Raw genomic sequence first — 21,183 nt, forward strand, 5'->3', positions numbered from 1 at the left:
TGTGTTAACATTCTAGAATCTTCTCACATAGTGCTAGAAAAGGGGCTTCATAAGTCTTATTTGATTTTCTTACTTCCTTTCCTAAATCTTACTTCAATACATTGGGTCACTAAAAAGTTAAAATCACTCTGATTCTCAGTTTCCATACATTGTAAACTGTGTTGCATGGTGACAGATTGTAGCTGTATGTGTGGTGAGCATAGCATCGCATATATAGTTGTTGAATTACTATGTTGTACACCTAAAACTAATATAACATCATGTGTCAATTATACTCAAATTAAAAAAAAATACGGGAAAAACATTTGCATAGGATTATGACAGGATATGTGTTAATTCCTCCATAAAACGGTTAACATATCAAGTCCTATGATAACATTTGTTTATACTAAGTTAAAGTATGTAGGGATTTGGGCATTAATCCCCAACTGGGATCTTTTCTCATACAGACATCTCCCTTTCGTAAATAGCTGTGAAGCTGAAGAAATGAAAACTGACAGAGAAAGTGTTAGCCCACTCATTTTAATTTAGTTTAAGCATCCATCACTAACCAGCAGGTCACATGACTATCTATGTCTTCTCCCTGAATCTTTTCTGCTATGTAGTGAATGTATCACAAACTACAAAGGTTTAGTGTGACAAATTTGGAGTGATCACATTACTTCTTTGAATGGCAAAGTTGCTGTCTCTCAGTTATACCAGATGAAATCATAACAGACTTTGCCTGTTAGGGTTGATACATCCATGCATGTTACAACAGTAAAGTACAGGATGGATAAACACTTCTGTACATACACTTGGTACCCTTCGCATTTCTCTTCTCTTTGAATTACTCATGTGTTCTCCCAACAGCCTTAATGAAACTAGACATAAACTGAATTACATTCTTTTAAAACTGGAACAATCACACATCAACTTGCATTAAGTCCCTTCCCCGAGATCTAACTGGTGCATAGAGAACTGTGAAAGCACATTTTGACCTCCATTTGCTACTCTCATTTGTGTATTCTGGAATCAATTTGATTTGATCTCATTATAATATCCTTAAATGTACTAAATCTTGCATTAGTAAAAAGACACATGAAGCTTTTACACTAACCTGTTGTCCTATTCTCCATCCAGGGCTGTCAGTTTGTGGTCTACTAGTCTGTGAATGACCTGCCTGCTGCATTTAGTTAGATGAAGCCTTTAAATCTGTTTTCAATAAAGAAATAAATGGACTCCTCACTTTCCTCCAAATGAGCAGTATATGAAGGACATCTTCAATCACTGTTGGCCATGGGATTATAGGTGTCTAGTCCTATAATGAGTTATAATGACAGCAGTGACCCAGGTAAGAAGGCAAGAAGCTCCAGATTACCAGGCTGCCAGTTGGTAATTACTTCCTGGAGTATACATCCAGGTCCTAAAAGCTTGACCACTATACCAGGTATGTATCAATGACCACAAAAACTTTGCTGGTTCTCAATAAAAATGAAAAAAAAAAATCTCACACTAGTGAATGGTTGGCAATCACCAATAATTTAAACAACAACAAGAATATTTAAGTAAATTGTGGTTCGTGTAGTTAAAAGATATTCTGAAGTTATTAAAAATATAAATGCTTCTAAAGAATATTTAACATGAAAAGCTTATGATGATAAATTGGTAAAGTCATGACTTCCCCATTCATTATCACCATTCCCAGTTTCTACCTTCTATTAATGAATATGTTACTTTTTCTATATGATCTTTATTAACATGTAACTCCCATACCAGAAAGTTGCTCATTCCAAGTGTATATTTCACCCCTCTCTTGCATTTTTTTGTTCCTTGGGAGGTGGGAGTGGAGTATATAATTCAGTGGTTTTTGTATATTCACAAAGTTATGGAATGATCGCCAATATCTAATTTAAATTACAACACTTCATCACTTCAAAAAACATTTTTTAATGTTTATTTTTGAGACAGAGTGTGAGTAGGGGAAAGGCGAAGAGAGAGAGAGAGAGAGAGAGAGAGAGAGAGAGAGAATCCAAAGCTGGCTTCAGGCTATGAACTGTCAGCACAGAGCCTGATGGGGGGCTGGAACTCACGAACCATGAGAACATGACCTGAGCTGAAGATCAGACACTTAACTGACTGAACCACCCAGGCACGCTCATTCTATCACTTCAGAAAGAAATCCTATATCCATTAGCAATCATCGCTCACTGGCTCTTGTCCAGGGGTTAGACATCAGTAATCTACTTTTCATTTCAATGGATTTGCCAGATTGGGACATGCCACGTAAAAGGAGTAATAGAATACATAGCCATCTGTGTTTACCCTCTTTCACTGCCCATGATGTATTCATGATTCACACATGTTGAAGTATGTATCAGTACATCATTCCTTTTTCGGGGCAAATGACTTTCTATTGTGTGATGTACCATATTTTGCTTATTTATTCATTAGATGATATACACTTGGGCTGCTTCCACTGTAGGGCTATTATGAATAGTTACTATGAGCATTTATGTACAAGTTTTTGTGTTCATGTATGTTCAATTCTGTTAGGTATATACCTATGAGTAGAATTTCTAGATCATATAGTAACTATGTCTAACATTTTGAGGAACTATAAAATTACTTTATAAAAGCTATACTATTTCAGTCCAATCATGTCATTGAAAAAAAAACAAAAACAAAAAAAAAACCTCTTAAACAAAATGACCTTAGACTACTTAATTTTGGCATTTTATAACTATGGGGGCTACAGATTTTTTTTTTGCCTTTTTAAAAAACAAAGTTCTCAGCTACAGTATTGCCGTCTTATTACAGCAAGATTTAGGCCTTGCAATTCTTCATTCAAAAATATTATTTCTACTTATTGCTACTATGAATTTAAGCAAAACTGGGGACCAGAGAGAGAATTAAAACGTTACAAGGAATTTAGGACACAGAGAAAATAGAGTAGGAAAGGTAGATAAGTAAAATACCCCGTAAGCAATCAACATTAACTTTGCATTTTTATGTCAAGGAGAAAAAAATGACATTGAGATAAACAACTTTGAGATCAGTGAATGGAAATCAGTAAACTCCCACATTAGGAGGTTAAAAATAGGCTTTGGGATAAAAATGATATTTTTCCCTTTACAGACATTCTTCGTGCAAATAGAGGTAGGTAGAAATTGAAAACAAATTTCACTAAATGCCAGTGCTTCTAACAGCCCAGCGTGTGAAAACCCAGCTGCTCTTTTCTGCTTCATACATTAGCAGGAATAATGGCAAAGACGATGACTTCCTTATTTGCTGACAGTTGTGTTGATGATGCAGGAGGCAAAATAGCATTTCTCTTCTGGGCAATGTTAATTATGGAGTGCTGACAGGAGTTCAAAAATAAATCCCAATCCTTCCAGTCAATGCCCCACATCAATATAATATGAAAAACGTGTAACCCACTGACAAGCATGAGGGAAAGGTACATTCTGCCTGCTGACACTTCTTTTTCAATAAATAAAAAGATTCACAGTAGATTTAAAAACTATTAAGAATAATAGGTTATGTAAGAATAGCAATTTAGAGATCTATTATCTACCTATTTTTATATTTATATTGCTCATTTGGTTCTTTGAAGCAGAAAGAAAATGTACACTTACGCTATCTTTTTCAGATGATAATCCCGAGGGTCTGAGAAATTAAGTCACATAGGAAATAACTGGAAGAATGAGGATTTTATTCCAGGCTTCTGTCTCTTCATCCAATACTAAAACTTTTCTGTCTTCCAGACCAAATTTTTGAGCACAGTCCAGCAATTTTAAAGTTATTTATATGGATAATGAGTCAGATTATTTTTTTTTAAGTTGGGCCATATGATAAATTGTGTGTAACTACACCACATAGTTATCTAGGTCAGCACATTTCCTGTTAGAAATATACTAATGAGAGGTGCCTGGGTGGCTCAGTCGGTTGAGTGTCCGACTTCGGCTCAGGTCGTGATCTCATGGTTCATCGGTTCAAGCCCTGCGTCTGGCTCTGTGCTGACAGCTCAGAGCCTGGAGCCTGCTTCGGATTCTGTGTCTGCCTCTCTCTCTGACACTCCCCTGCTCTCACTCTGTCTCTCTCTCTCTCAAAAATACATAACATTAAAAAAATAAAAGAAATATATTAATGATGCCAACGTACAATACTTAGAACACTTGAATTTTATTGCCAAGGTACCTGTTGTCAAAAGTACAAGGGGGATTTAATAAATTTTTATTAACCTCTACTATAGTTTTTTTTTTCTTAATTTTTTAAATCTTTTTTTTTAAATTTTTTTCAACGTTTATTTATTTTTGGGACAGAGAGAGACAGAACATGAACGGGGGAGGGGCAGAGAGAGAGGGAGACACAGAATCGGAAACAGGTTCCAGGCTCTGAGCTATCAGCCCAGAGCCCAACGCGGGGCTCGAACTCACGGACCGCGAGATCGGACCGCGAGATCGTGACCTGGCTGAAGTCAGACGCTTAACCAACTGCGCCACCCAGGCGCCCCTATTTTTGAGAGAGAGACAGCATGTGAGCAGGGGAGGAGCAGAGAGAGAGGGAGACACTGAATCCGAAGCAGGCTCCAGGCTCTGAGCTGTCAGCACAGAGCCTGACGCGGGGCTCGAACTCACAAACGGTGAGATCACGAACTGTGAGATCATGACCCAAGCCAAGGTCGGACACTCAACTGACTAAGCCACCCAGGTGCCCCCTCTACTATAGTTTTTAAAGCAGCACTTTAAGTATTATGATCCTCATTTCTTTTTTTATTCTTTTTTTGAGGCAAGAAACTAATAGTTATGAAGGTTAAGGCAACTTACCCCTTACCCCATGTCAAATAACCAGCAAAATAAATGTTTATATACTGAATGTAACTTTTTGTGACCTCAAACCCCTACTCTTTGATAATGCTAGCCTGAGAAAATGTAGTTCTGTTTTACAAAAGTGCTTTTCCTTTGAGCCTGTAATTTCACATCTAGAACTGTATTCTAAGAAGAGAATGAAGGGCACATACTATGATTTTGCTAAAATGATATTTATATCAATGTTGTTTACAGTTGCCAAAAACTAGAAGTATCCTAATAAGGGCTCAATTAAATTGTGTTCTATCCACATCATGAGACAGTAGGCAACCGCTGAGAATGTTGAAATAGAAAGTTACTTATTAGAAAAACAGTATTACAATGTATACTCTTCCTGGTAAACTCTGCTTAACTTGTAAAATTCAACTAGGTATTACATCTTTGGTGGAGGGTCTTCACCATTTCTCATTCCAAATAAAACTAGGTTGCCTCTTCTGTGTTCCAGTAAGTCTACACATATGGATATGATAGTATGCTTAGTTACTTGGGGTTCTGCCTCCCCTTAGGAGCTATGATTTCCTCAAAGTCAGAGAATGAACTTTAGCCACTTTGATTACCACAATCATAGCTAATTCACCCGTTCATAATTAATATGAGGTATTCAATAAACATCCACAAAAGAATAAGTGAATAATTCTTTACCACTGTGTTCAACCTATTTCATATTAAGGATCACATAGAAAATAAGACTTCTTTGACTTACTAGGGAGAACTGTCATGCTTGTTCACAATGGGAGGAGAAAGATCTTGAGGTTTAGTTGCCCTTGACCTTACCTTACTGTCTGAAAGCAGAAAGGAATTTATGACCTCAGCACATGTGTAACCCACTCACTGTATGCCATGGTCTTATGATGTACTAATTTCAATGGTCTGGCAATAAACTGAAACAATGTGGGGGGTTTAATGTGATATCTAGACATTTCTATAGGATACATTAAAAGTCTTTATCAAATATATCTCTCAAAGTTATCTTTAATTTTCTATAGATTTTATTTTGTGTAAATACCTATTTTAAGAATAGAGTCCATTAGCATGTTTTGCAAAAAAAAAAAAGCCACTAGATCTAAAAGGTTTAAAATTCACTGAAAGGTGTTACCCTGTTTTGAGTATATTACTCTGACTACAAATCATCTTAATTTTAAATGTGTGCTTCATTTGTTAAGTCAAGATTTCTGTTTTTGTTTCCACTTTGATACTGGGGTGATCTGACTTTAACAAAGCCCACTAAAATGTAGTTAATGAGAATATTTGTTCATTATTCTTTTCTTGAGACATTATAGTACAGCAGAAATGCTTCTAACAAGACTACGGAAATTCCCCTGGGAATGAGAAGAGAAGGTTGCTATTTGGAGTTCACTGGGGATGAAGATCTGTTTCACCCTGGGCATCTCTATATAGTCAGTATTTTCACATTACCTAAAGAAAGTCAGAGAGAGGGTCATCGGGAAGAAAGTCAAATGGATAAGGGCCAGGAAAAGAAAAAAAAAAAAAAAGAACACCGGAGCAAATTTACAAAAATCAAAATCAGAAGACTGCCTTCAACTACTCCTCAAGAAATCTTCTCACCTTCTTGACGTTCAGTTGGATATATGCGTGTTTCAACAGAAAGGTGTAGCCGTGTTTACAACCACTACGTTTTCATAGCCTGAAGGAGTTTCTATTTATTTGTCATAGTACTGTTGGCCAGAACCATCACACCCTGTGGCTTAATATTCTGCCTATAGCCTTAGACTGGAAATGTTGACAAGGGAAAATATCAGATTATTATCTTACTTTGCTCATTCCATACTCAAGTTGGGATTACATGCAGAGCTATGAAATTAGGGATTTATCTCATCCCTTCCTATTGAACATGTTTTTTTTCCTTCTTTTTGTTTCTTCTGTGCAGGGGAAGAAGTTATACAGACACAACAATGGATGATCTCCAGAGATGAGTATACTTTTCAAATCATAAACCATCCCCCCCCCACACACACATATCTACCTGTCTATATATACATACTTCTATAAATCTGGAAGTATGTATAATCACAGCATTTTAAAAAAAATTATCTTGGAAATATTAGACCTTCCCATTGAAAACCAAATGGTTTGGATGTGGCAAATAAGAAAAGACGATCACCTTTTCCATCTCATTATATTCACACATAAAGAATTTGTGGTAGATTAATCTTTCCCTTCACTTCTGTTTTAATATATATACATAACTAAAAGCAATACCTTCATATTCCAAGAAAATTCAATGATTCAATTCAAATTCAATTCAAATGATTCAATAATTAATTTTCATAGCAAAAGAGTCTTCCTTACTTTCCTTATTCAAATAATAAATATTCATGGAGTGACAACTTTGCTCTAACTAGTATCTATGTATGGGGTATATACAGCAATTAGCAAAACAGATCACAGCTCTGACTTCAAGAACCTCATATTTGAAGTAAAGATGTTTTCAGTATTAAATTACTGACAATTTCTCTGATCTCAAGACATTTTATATTTATAAATTTTATAAATGTATAAAGTTGAACTGAGGAATACTGGAAAGAATGAACTTAGATGTTGAGACATACACAAATAATACTCAATGTCACAAATAACCCTGTAACCACATAAATGACACAGATACAAGTTCTAAATATTATTAACTCTAGTTCAAAATCTCCTAAACCTACCCACACCCAGCACAGAAATCACAAACTCTGTATTTGGGCTCATTATTCCCTCAATGGAACCCTACCTCTTAGGAATTCCCCTGTCCTCATCCATCCTCATTCAAATCCCAGGGGATAAACCTATCAATTCCATCGTCAACAACATATCCTCTTTAAGTAACTCATAGCCAAATTAAATCTCACATTCTAATGAACCGTAAAGTACCATAATAGTAAGTTATAAGGTCTAGCCATAGGTGAATACTACATAAATATTTCAAATTGTCCACTAGAAACGGGTGACAAAAAACATACAGCAGGAAAAGCATGTATGTACACTATGATGCTACTTGAAATACACATACAGATAGTTCTATCAAGTTTTTATTGCACATTATTTAATGCTGGGGACACTCTGGTATCAGACTAAAGTACTTGAATAAAAGTCCCACCATTTAATGGCTAGGTCATAGCCAAGGATTAATTTTCCTGACCTGGATACCCAGTACGCTGGCTTCTCAGAGAGTCATTTGCCCCTCCCCCTCCTATTAAAGAGTGAGATCATTTGGAAATCAAACCCCAGAAGATATGGAAACTGTTTACAAATGAGTACTTCAGACAGACATTCTGCTAAAATGATTAGAGCTGAAGTTCAAAAATTTCCAACCCTACACAACTATAAACACAAAGGTTGGGGTATGGAATGTGATCACAATATGGGATAGGATGGTGAACTCTCCATTATAAATGTTAAGGTAGAAGATCAGGGTGGGAAGCTACAATTCTGCTACATCGTGAAACTGCAACCATAAAGTTTGGACCTCAGCACCAAACTGTCCTAGAGGAAGGGCTGATATTTCTCCAACCATGCAGCTTTGAGCCCCACAACTGAAGCCTGGGATGCCTCCCCAGTCTGATGTCTGGTGCTCCAGTTCCCTGTGCAACTGCCATTGAGAAGATTGCTCACCTGCACCTGTTCTCTGTAAGTTTTCCCCTCAGTGACAGTCTGTTCCCGGCGTCTGTGTGTGCTTTCGGCTCATTCACTTGTGATTACCCGGTATTAGATGATTTTGGACAAGTTAATTCTCTGTGAATCTCAGTATCCTCTTCATCAAATATGGATAATGATAGTAAACACTTCATTTGGTTTCTGTGAGGATTAAATGAGATAATCTATGTCAAGTGTTTATCACCGCACCCGCACATGGTGAACATCCCAAAATGCTAACTATTATTAAAATTTAGGATTTAATTCCAGGGGATTTTTAGCACAAATAAGGAGATCATATAACGTCTTAAAAGGAACTAAAAAATAAACTTGAGGGCTTTCATTAAGAGACATAGAGAGCCCTTGTTCTATAATCAGTGACTCTGTTGCCAATATGATAGGGATTATTTGATGACTGAGTTAAGTTTGGGTTTCAGGTCAGAGAAATTTATCATGAAGAAGAGACAAAGCAGACTTCAGCTTAGTCTCTAGATGCCTTTCAAAAAGGAGGAAAGAGAGGTGGTGTGAAGGAGAGATAGCTCAGTGCCTATATTTCTTCCTACACAATTACTCATTTATTTATTCATTATCTCCTCATTCAAAAGTTATCCCTTACAAGACACTATACTAAGCACCATGGAGAAATAAAAAGACAAATCAGGCCAACATTGAGAAGAACTGGCTTGGCCAAAACTTACGCCTTGCGCTGCCAGTCTCCCAAAGGAGGATCTGGTCTCCTGAAAAGCATGTGGAAATCAGCTCCAGTAAAATGCTTAAGCAATCAGTTCTGGTAAGATGCCAAGGTAGTAGATTCAGCAACGGTCAAATAGGTCAAAGAGCTGGAACTCTAAGGCTTACCCAGCAGCACACTGATCCTGTTGGAGAAGAGGCTTCTGTTCTCACAACTATGGCTGTACAATTGGCAGCACGGGACTTGGAGCTAAGACAGTTGATGGATACCAGCTCTTAATTGTGCCAGGGGAGGGGCTACTCTTTCCTAATTTGTTTCTTAAAAGCCTCCTGGAGTCTAGCGCTTACATTTGCTAGAACCTTGTGTGCTGCCCCCAAAATACAGTGGGAAATTGGAGGGCAAAGACACCCACCACTGTGAATGTCTCCAATGTTCTTTTATCAATCCCAGTGTGTGAGCTTCTGGTGTTTTTTCCTGGTTTGATCAACACACTTGTTCTTAAGAAGCTCATTATGTGAAAGAGAATGAGACTCTGAAGTATATTAAATGAATACAATTAATAGAATGAGATGCTATGGAAAAAAATAAAGTATGTGCCATGTCCAGAGGAAATCATCCATTTCCTTACATGATACATTCAGCTCTCTTGGAAGTGTTGGCTAGAAGCCAATCCTAAGGCCCTGACCATTTCCCTCACCAAAAGAAGAGGAATGGCTCTATTGTATAAGATCAGTGCACCTGTACCATCTGTTCTTGAAAGGTAAGAGGCAGGTTCTAGTCCTATATGCAATTAACTGGTTCTGTGCCCATACCTCTGACCATGTGCCCCAGGGTCCAGTTTTAGGGGCATGACAGGAAGTCTGATTTGACCTTATACACAACACTATTTCTCAGTACAACTTTCCTGACAATGACATTGATATTTGAAAGCCCGAGGAAGTCTAAACTTCCTTGTCCATTTTTAATAGGTTCTGAACTTGAAAGAGACATTTAATTCAATGTCTCTTTTAAATTTCATTTTTTAAAATTCAGAACTGAATTTGAATCCCAATTGATACTGGGAAGATTGAATTCCATCGTGAAATGTCAGTTGCACTCATTTCTCCATGGCCAAATCTATCTCATTGGGTTGTGTGAACATTAACTGAGATGATGCAAAGTAAGTATTCATAAGTCTGCTTGTGTGATAGGAATAAGGAGAAGACATAAAGAGAAGTCCAAAGATCCTTGAGAGACTGATTAATGGAAGGGGGTTGATAATAGAAACTTTTAGCATTTTTCTCAGTTATTTAAAAACAGGAAATATGATTAAAAGTCGAGCAAATGATTAAAAATATTTTTTGAAAACTTCTCTAAAACTTTGACACCACTATTCAGAACCAAGTGTTTGAGTATTCCACCAATACCAGAGGAGGGCATGTAATAAATCACCGTGGAAGTAAAACCTCAGTCAATGCCCCTCCCCTCCAGAGGACATTGCTCTCCATGTGTCATTTAAAATGCAATTCCCTTTGAATGGGCACTGGTTCTATTACCAGACATGACTGCTTTTACTACTAGCAGTGGTTTAATGATTTTATGTCATCACAATAATAGAAACATGACATTCAACTGTGACTATAGCTTGTATGAATCTATTTTTGGAAAGCTGATTTTTTAGAGGACATGGAAATGTGCAGTTTTGGTTCCTGTTTATTTCCCAAAAGGCTTAGCCAGTAACTTTCGCACATCATCCCCTCTGTGTACCTTTCATGATTTTCTGAAATGAGTGTGGTCATTTGAAGTCTCAAACAATGATTGTTCCACATACAGAAAACCTCCTTTAGAGAAGAATTGGGTCTGAATCCAATATTTCCATCCTGTGAAACATCCCTCATGGAGGATTTCCATGCCTGAGTCTCACTCTTGATCGGAAGAAGCACACAAACAACAACAAAATAACAAAAAATGCCACATTCAACTGCCTCTAATCTCATAACAAGTGATTCTCACTTGCTTAAGGCCAACTCTTCCATCTTGGGTTCTTGATCCCAACCCCTCCTGTCCCTTCTAGGACTTTGATCCATCAGTGTTCTACCTTTGTTCCTATTTTTTCACATTTCCCCCCTCTCCTGGGTTTCTCCTTTCAGTCTGCTAACATGCCAAAATCCTTACCAGCATCACACACACACACACACACACACACACACACACACACACACACTCTGTTTATCTCTAGTCACTGACCTATTTTCCTCCACGACCAAACTATTTAAAATAGTTCACATTTGCAGTCTCCAAGTTTAAATCTGTTTTTTTTCTCTTGCTTCTATAAATAAGTATATGATTTTGCCTTGCCTCCTTGTTTCAAACAATATGCTGCAAGCATTTCTTATCTGTCTTCTCTCCTCTTCAACCCATGCCTGCAGTCTTCTGTTCCCACCGATCCCCCCCAGACTTCTCAGAGAAACTTCATCAATGACCTTGTAAGAGTTAAGTCCAATGGTTAATATCAGTAATTTGAACATTTTGCTTAGGTATATAACAGATAATACTTCCTTTTTTATTTAAAAACTCTCTTCTCCTTTGGTTTTATGCTGCTGCTGCCTCTTTATTCCCACCAAATTGCCATACATTAGATGCATTGTTTTCTCCAAGTACTACGCCATACACTTTTACATTCTTAAAACAACCCCGGAAGGTAGAGTATATTGTATTATTATACACATTTAAAAATTAAGCAAGTGCAACCTTAACAGGTTGAAGAACTTCACCCAAGTTACACAGTAAATAAAAGATATGGAGTAAGAACACAGTTTTATCTGTATATTTTTATCAAAAATATACATTTTTGAAACTTGTAACATAATACATAAAACAAAGGGTAACGAATACACCAAATAATTATAAGCAACAAATCTCACCAATCCACAGACTTAAATAATATTAATTATTTTGCTTTATTGGATTATTTTCCCCCCAGGATTGATATACTGTTAGAAAGAATAGAAGACCACTTTGCAATCATCCCCAATTTTACTCTTTCCTCACAGAGAAAATGATTCTCTAGTTCGTCTACCCTTCATGTCCACATTTTTATCCTATTATATTGACACAGTCTTCTTTATTCCTCCCCTTTTTCCTTTTGTCTAGATGCTACATATCCTTTTCCTTTTCTGTTAGTGTTCACTCATAAAATCTAAACATACATGCTTAAACATCTACCAATAATCAGTATGTCTTATCTTCTCTCAAATTGAATAGGGTTCATACTAAATTTCTTTCTATAACATACCACATTGTCTTGTTTGTGCCTTGTAAAATACCTTTTTTTAAATGACCAAGAAATTAGATGTGTCATCCATCACCCATCATCCATGTTACTTTTACAGTCCAAGTTTGCTTCCATTTACCTGTATGTTTATCAAAGTAGTTCCTCAATATCCTATCTTTATTTTGGAAAGAATGGGTTCAATTTCCTTTTAATCATTTTTTTTTCAGTGAGAGTATGAATGTTTAGCTCTCACAGTATGCTTTAGGGAGCATTTAAAATAATTTTTTAATCCACTCCTGAATTATACTTTGGTTGAGTGTAGAATTCTCTCTTAACATTTGCTTTTCATCCACCATTTAAAGTTATCATTCTACTTTGTTTTTTGTCCCCATATAACTGGAACAACTTCTGTAACCCTAATTTTCAGTCCTTTGATTGTAATAGATATTTCATCTTTGATTGCTTCCAAGATTTTTTGTTTGTGTGAGTTCTGAAGTTTCATTGCAATATATCTAGGTGTAGATTTGTTTTAAATCATCCTGTCAAGGACATGGTATACTCAGTCATTCTGAAGACTGGTATCCTTTTTCAGTCTGGGAAAATACTGAGCCATCATGTCTTTCATTTCTCTCTATTCTCCTCTTCTGGAAATTCTCTTGTGTATTTTCTATAGTATGCTATCTTTGTACCTCTGCTGCATGTCTGGCTAATTTATTCAGATCTATTTCCAAGTTACTAATGCTTATCTACACTTACCTACATCTTTCCTGATGTGTTTGCTCAAATCTCCACATCAAACAACTCAAATTCTCCACAGCTCAAGATTGAGGTCCTTCTCTGGGTCTGACGTCTGTGCTTATTTTTTTTTCTTTCATCTATTTAAATGTTTACACCTGTATTTTCAGGTCTCCTCAAGATAGTTCCATTATCTCTAGTTCTAACTTGTGAATTCTGTGTGTTGCATTTTCTGAGTTTTTTTTTTTACTATGAGCTTATTATGACTTTAATATTTGACTCTTAAGTCATCTTCCTGGGGGTTATGAACTGCATTCTCTCCTCGTCTCTGAAGAGATAATTAAGGTTAAATAAGGTCATAAGGTTGGGGCCCCAATCCAATGAGACCGGTGTCCTGACAGGAAGGACTGTGTGCACAGTGGAAGGACTATGTGCACAGTGGAAACCTCATGTGAAGTCACAGAGTGAAGGTGGGCATCTGTAAGCCAAAAAGAGAGGTCTCATCAGAAACCAAACCTACTAATGACATGATTGGATTGCCAGGCTCTAGAACTGAGAGAAAATAAATGTCTGTTGTTTACGCCACCGAGGCTGTGGTCTTTTGTTATGGCAGCCTGAGCAGACTGATGCAGGGGTATTTCAGGAGCCCCAGTTGGCAGCAACCCCCACTGAGTGCCAGTTCATATTCCTTTCTTTGTTGTGTCATTAGCTTCAGTGTGTTTATATTAGGGATTTTGTTATTTTCTCTACTTGCCATTCTTATACTATATAAGCCAGAGACATGTGGAACTCACAGGTTTGCTTAGAGCTATTTCATATTGCCAGTTTCCCCAAAATGACTCATTTTAACTTAATGGCTAGTGTTCAGAGTTTTCCTAGTCCTACTTTCAAGGACACAGCAGAATAACTCCCTGTCTCAAACCTTTTAGCAGGTAATATACGTCCAGTCTCCTTGTGTATGGAGCCTGTGGCCTGAGCTACTCTCTGAGGGTACTAAGTGTCAGATCCAGCATTTAGGGGCTGTCTCCCAGTTCTGGCAACTCTGTAAGAATAGGGACCTCTGATTATTGCTATTGCCTTGAATTATTCTTCCCTCTGGAATCTAAAGAGTCTTCTTTCTTGATTCTTTACCCTGGGTAATATTTCAAAACTACTTCCTTCATAATTTAGCCAATTGGGAGTGGAAATTGAATTCTCCTGCATCACCTTCATTTCACATATTGACCAGAGACCCTTATGCTCTCATTATGCCATCTCGATTGTCCCCATCATACCTCTGACTACTTATTATAGAATGGAAATGTTATTTTCTCTTTCTCTGCTTGACAATTAAGTATTAGTATTTTCAGAGGATCAGTCATCTCTTCTGATGATCTAGTTGAAAAAACTAGTCTACTGGCATTGTTACAAGTAACTCATTTTTTAAAATTCTGATTTAGTATCTCAACTCCTACGTTCAGTGGAGAGGCAAATTCCATCCATTAACCCTCCATAGTATTTCCATTACACATCAGCTACCTTCAACCCTACTTCTTGCTAGACAGAGCAGCCTCTCAGGACTTTTTTTTTTTTTTCAACATTTATTTTTGGGACAGAGAGAGACAGAGCATGAACGGGGGAGGGGCAGAGAGAGAGGGAGACACAGAATCGGAAACAGGCTCCAGGCTCTGAGCCATCAGCCCAGAGCCTGACGCGGGGCTCGAACTCACGGACCGGGAGATCGTGACCTGGCTGAAGTCGGACGCTTAACCGACTGCGCCACCCAGGCGCCCCAGGACTTTTAACTTGTACTGTAATTAATTAACACCCATGCCTCTAATCATTTTTGTTTTCATTTATTTTTCTCTTGGCTGCTGGATGTATTTTTTCTCTATTAAAAAAATAACTAATACACCATATTTTATACCATGCATCTTTCCAATAGATTTATTTTGCCTATAAGATAACGTCTAAACTCTTCAGCTTGCAAAAGTGCATTTTGATCATTGAGTCTTTGACTACTGGTCTAGATTTACTATTAACAAGGCTCCATAACACCACTTTGAACTCCAGCTTAATTAAGGCATTTGTAATGTCACGTTGCCATAACGTTGCTCAAGTTATTTCTTTCCCTGAAATGATTTCTCCTTGCCCACTCTTATCCCCTTCAGCTCTATATTACTTTCTAAAATCTTTCAGTCTCTTCTAGGTAAAACTGACAATATCCTCCTTTGTATCTCTGCCATAAATAGTCATTCTTCACACTTAAATCTTAATTCCATTGTTATAATAATATGCGTGCCTCCTACTCTGAGACTGTGAGATCTTTTAAGACAGAGTTTCTCAACCTCAACGATAGTGACATATTAGACCAGATAATTGTTTGTTGTGTGGCCTGTCTTGTGCATTGTAGTATATTGAACAGCTTCCCTAACCTATAACCACTAGATATTAATCCAACCCACACCTCATCAGACAGGCCAACCAAAACTGTTTCCCAATATTGTCAAATGTCCCCGGAGGGTGGAGGGATGTAATCATCCCTGACTCAGACCCAACACTTTAAGATAGGGACTATATTTCAAAAGTCCTGTGTCCAAGACCACCACCTACATTCTGGAAATATTAGTTGACTAAATGAGTGTATAATGAGAGATACGAGTATACGAGTGATATGAGTCTATGAGTGTATACATAGAGAGATCAAGTCTCTGTATAGAGATAGAGACACAGGGATTGAGATCTTCTCATTCTTTGGTATGTTAGTATAAGTTATACATTAACTAAAAGACATAAAATATTTAACTTTTGAATAATACTTTTGAGTAGTTCAGAGAACTAAAGTTTAAATAATATTAAAAGGATATGAGATTGACTATATGCATGTCATAGTGAAGGATTGAATGCCAACTAAGATACACATTCAAGTAAGAACAATTAGCAATTTTGTGAACTGGCTGCCAGTTCAAATTTATTTTGCCAAGGCTAATGTTTAGTTAAGTCAATTTCTGCCAATTATAAGAGCCTTCATTGAATGAGCTTATGTTTGAATTTCAACAACTCTGTATTTAACCTGGAGGAAATATAATCTCCTGGGCAATTGTCAAAACAAGTGACTGTTGACAATGAGTCCTGGAAATAAAAGCTAAATAAAAGACCAATGATATTTCTTAACTGTTCTTTTAGACTTCAACAAATATTTAGAAAATACTTAGAATGTGCTAAATATTTGAAGGAAATAAAAAACATATTTTTAACATCTTTTTACTCGTACTAAAAGAAATAATTCCTGTGTTGCAAATAACCTAAAGAAGTGGAAACAACAGGTTAAGAATGTTCAAGTAAAATAGCCATTCCTCTCTTTTGGAAAAATCAAGGAAAGAATCACATAAAAGACATCATGAAATTTCAGCCTTAGGGGAAAAGGTTTGTTAATATCAGACTTATTTATAATATTCTATTCAAAAACTAGAAACGTCTTAACATTGAATATCAGCTTCAAGTACTTTGATTTAAATATTTTAGTTGTAAAAACCACAGTAGTATGTGTGTCTAAAAACACAGCAAAACTATGTGTTCTATATTTAAATGATAACTTTAGGAAATAGAATTTTGCATTCAGTTTGAGTTACGGGAGACTGATGTGTAAAATGAATTACATAAGGATCAAAGTCTGGAATAAAATAGACCACAATGTTAACTATTATTTCTGGATTGCAGGACTGGCAGGGTTGGGATGACCATTTTTTTAGACACCTCAGTATTTTTAATTTATCATCAATAGCTATTTATTTTTTTTATATGTATAACTGATAAGCTAAACAAAGGTTTTGTTCTGTGACTCTATTCAGATCTGAGAATATAGAATGGCTTTCCTTTTCAAAATTTATCAAGCATTCATATCATTCTGACAGAAGTTTCAGATACCAGAAAACACAAGAAGAAAACACAATTTTGTACAATTTTATCTCTATACTTTCCTGTACTTACTTTAGTAAGCAAGTAAAATTAATAATAAATTGTTTCCAAGTTGAAGTTGTTATAGTCTTCCTCCCTCCTTTAAAATTTACTTTTGAAAAACATTTTTAATGTTTACTTTTGAGAGACAGAGCATGAGCGAGATAGGGGTAGAGAGAGAGGGAGACACAGAATCCAAAGCAGACGCCAGGCTCTGAAGTGTCAGCAAGTGCCCGATGCAGGGCTCAAACTCACAAACCGCAAGATCATGACCTGAAGTTGGACGCTTAAACAACTGAGCCACCCAGGCTCCCCTAAAGTTGACTTCTTAAAAAGAACTTACTTCTCTATGTACCAACCAATATATATGCAAAATTGATTACAAACTGACTAAGTAGATTTGTATTCAAAGTGGTTGAAAGGACACCAAATATCAAAAAACTTAAATTCCTCCTCTTCCAAAAAGACTAGTATTACTGGAGTCTATACTGATATCATCCTTATTTAGATGATTCATATCATCTCTCTTATATGGCAGTTAAATGTATAAATATTCTGCCTCCCAGTGGAGTGTTTTAAGTATTCAGGTGGAATCATTTATTCTTTTGATTCAATCCCCTTAGGCTGAATGCATTTTTAGGTACTATCTAAATTCAAATATTAACAAATGTGCAAATAGCCAGTGCCTGGTAAACAGTAGGTATTTAGTAAATATTTGAAACAATGTATTTACAGAGAAAGAAAATTGGTTACAGAAATAACAAAACAATAAAAGGCAATAAAATAAACTTTGTGGTCTCAGCACAATTTGGAGTTATAACTACAGCAACATATTATAGACTTGATTTTATTTCTTTCTCCATGATTTAGACTTTCCCAAAAAATTTTCCCAAGGCTTTCATTGAAAATACATTTTTTTTTATTAGCTGGACTCCAGCCTTTCCAAACACACATCATGTCTAACATGCCCCTGACTCGAAACCAATATAATTGCTATTCTCTACAGCAACGATATTCCCCTGATTATTGCGTAGCCTGTCCTTACATTACTCAGTTCCCTGCTCAAAGGTCAAAGGTTGCTGTCTATTAGTTTCTTGGAACCTTGAGCAACAATCTTGCTGAACCCACCTACAAAACAGATGGGTGACCTTGCAGGTTTGCTCAAAGAATGAATTAGGACAGTGGTTTCATGTAAAGCCCCTAACACTGTGATTCTCATTTGCTCTGCCATTATGTTGCAAGAAATGTTACCCTTCACTGCCAAAGAAGATACTTCCAGTGAGGAAGGCAATGATTGCCTGAGAATATGAGAATGAAAGGGAGATTCACACTCACAAGTGCTTTCTTTATTTTTCCATTTGCTTTTTAGCTTTTGCACCATTTACATTATTTCTAAGATTAGATTTGGAGGCTAGGTGAAGACTTGAACTAGAAATAATAACCTCAGAGCTGAATTTCTTCTTTATCCTTCAGAGATCTGCACCTGTTAGCTGGGCTTATTGATGTGTTGACTATATGCTATTTGCTGTTCCTGGAACACCCTCACATACTCTCCCCTCAAAGGCCTTTGCACCTGCTGCTCTCTTTCTTGTGATGTTCTTCTCAGAAATACACATGGCTTGCTCATTCTTACCCTGGTGGTCTCTCATCCAAGGTCACCTTAATAAGGAGAAAATGTAGCCATCTCCTATGTCCCCCACCCCAGTGCTTTCTCTATCTCCCTTTCCCTTCTTTTTTACACTTATCATTACAATCACCTGAAATATTCCACATTTTTTAAATTTTATTTTTGAGAGACATAGAAAGAGCAGGAGTGGAGCAGGTTCAGAGACAGAATGAGACAGAATCCAAAGCAGACTGCAGGCTCTGGGCTGTAAGCACAGATACAGCCCGACACAGGGCTTGAACTCACGAACTGAGATCATGACCTGAGCCAGAGTTGGATGCTTAACTGACTGAGCCACCCAGGTGCCCTGAAATATTCCACATTTTTTAGCCTACATGTCACCCATGCACGCAGTCGACAATAAGCTTCACAAGGATAGAGACTTTGTTCATTGCTGTAACACCAGCTCCTAGAACAGTGTTGGAAACCTAAGAGTGGTTTCATGACAATTTGTTGAATGAATGAATGAATGAATGAATGAATGAATAAAATGCTAGTTATGTACATAAAACTGGAAACAAAACCACATGTAACATAAACAAACACCATCACCACTCCCAGAAGAATTTCCAGTATGGTCAAAGGTAAGATATTGAATGAGTTTACAAGCACGGATTCAAATACACTAAATGACAGTCTGGTATCTCCAACTCAGTTTGCCGTCTCCCAGATATCCAGGGCTTGACGTTGCCAGATGAAATGAAGGTAGGGGTGGAAGAATTAGTAGAAGAATTGAATGAAAGTACAGGTAAAAGGAAGGTAGAATTGCTTAAAAGTTTTTGACTATCTCAGCTATGGTGGGGGAAAAACAAAAAGCAAAACTCCCTCCCCCAGAACAGGATGTAAGGGAATACAGATCAACTCATTTATATGTAGGATGACAGAATATATAAATTAATGAGCAGGGAGCCTGTCAGTAAAGAAATAGAAGAGTTACAAACCCGTATTTTTCATGTATTAGCTGGGTGACATCAGCAAGGTATTTAAACTCATATATCAATGGATTCATTGGTAAAATGAAGATAAAATTAGAATTTACCTCATCATGTACCTGAAATAACAAAATGAGAAAATATAGGTAATATATTTAGAATGGTCCTTTAGCAGATGTGAGCTATTAGTGCTATTATTTCGTAAATTATTATTTTTTAGATACCATCTGCTTAAAAAACAGATTTTAAGAGGGGCACCTGGGTGGCTCAGTCCATTAAGCAAACAGCTCTTGATTTCAGCTCAGGTTGTGATCTTGGTTCATGAGACTGAGCCCCACATGGCATAGAACGTGATCCTGGCTCTATTTCTCTGGCTTTCCTATAGGTAGAAGTGGCTATTTAATTAAATTCTACTCAGTGGATTAGAGGTTGAATTTTCTAGATGTAACTTCTGGGAAACTACTTTGAAAAATGGGAATTAACTCCACGTAAATATGACTTTCACCTCTCAGCATACTCCTACCTTCTTCCTGGAACATGGGCTTCTCAGATGGAGCCTCACCATCCATCTACTAACCATGGACTAACCTCAAATACGGAAGCTCAGAACTGAGAATATCAGAGTAGAAAAGGAGAAAGAGCGTGCCTTTTGGATGATATCAAGGAACTGTCACATCAGCCTGAATTCCTACCCACTGATTGCTCTATAAGGGGAATTTGGCTAACTTTTGTTTAATCACTTCATGAATCTCTGCTTCTCCTGACCAAACAACGTCTTTAACTGATAGAGGTGAGATAATTATCCCAAATAATAAAGAGTCAAAACCAATCTATTACATGTACAAATAACTAAGCTGTTAACTTTCCAACAGCCATTGAAAAGAAATGCAGTGAAAATGAAATTGGGAAAGATTACAAAATTCTCAACAATTAATAAAAAAATCAAAGCTCAAGCTGATACACTGCTAAATTTATTACAGTCATCAGAATCCAAAAGAATCATTCAATGGGACTTTATATAGAGGGAGCACATGATATCCTGATTTGTATATTTTATACTTTTTTGAAGATATAAATTAATCTTCATGAGTTTATTTCTTACAGTGACTTTGAAAAAAAATGTTAAATTTTATAGGACTGTGAAAACATTGTCTTCTAAATGTATTGTTTTCTGGATGTCTGACCCGATTTAGAAGGAGAAATAAAAGCATATGAAAGAAAGGACAGTTTGCCTGAATCTTATACCTGTCCCAAATAAATCAATCAAGACTTCCTGCACATAGAGTTAAATATCAATAATTTTGACATTAACATTGTTGTGAAGTCCCTGAAACACTACCATGACTTTAGTAAATAAAAGGTGACCATGTGTGCTCTAATTTGGTAGTGAAGTGACAACTGTGGCCATTCAGTTATACAAAATAAAGTGCTTGCTCAGAAAGAGGACTACCCATGTGTACCCCAATGTGAAGCCAAAGAGA

At 36.7% G+C, this 21,183-nt stretch overlaps 1 protein-coding gene across 2 annotated transcripts in view; it reads right to left on the bottom strand.

Moving 5' to 3' along the window:
* LRRC4C (leucine rich repeat containing 4C) overlaps positions 1–21,183 on the bottom strand; it is a 1,209,844-nt gene that overhangs the window by 952,951 nt on the left and 235,710 nt on the right. The window contains exon 2 of one of the 2 annotated variants that reach the window (XM_043580986.1): positions 8,469–8,651. The exons of the other annotated variant lie outside the window; for it this stretch is intronic. The gene's annotated coding sequence lies outside the window, so the exon portion shown is untranslated. The remainder of the gene's footprint in view (positions 1–8,468; positions 8,652–21,183) is intronic. 2 annotated transcript variants of the gene reach the window in all.

Source organism: Prionailurus bengalensis, chromosome D1 (genome assembly GCF_016509475.1).
Source record: "Prionailurus bengalensis isolate Pbe53 chromosome D1, Fcat_Pben_1.1_paternal_pri, whole genome shotgun sequence".
Taxonomy (NCBI): domain Eukaryota; kingdom Metazoa; phylum Chordata; class Mammalia; order Carnivora; family Felidae; genus Prionailurus; species Prionailurus bengalensis.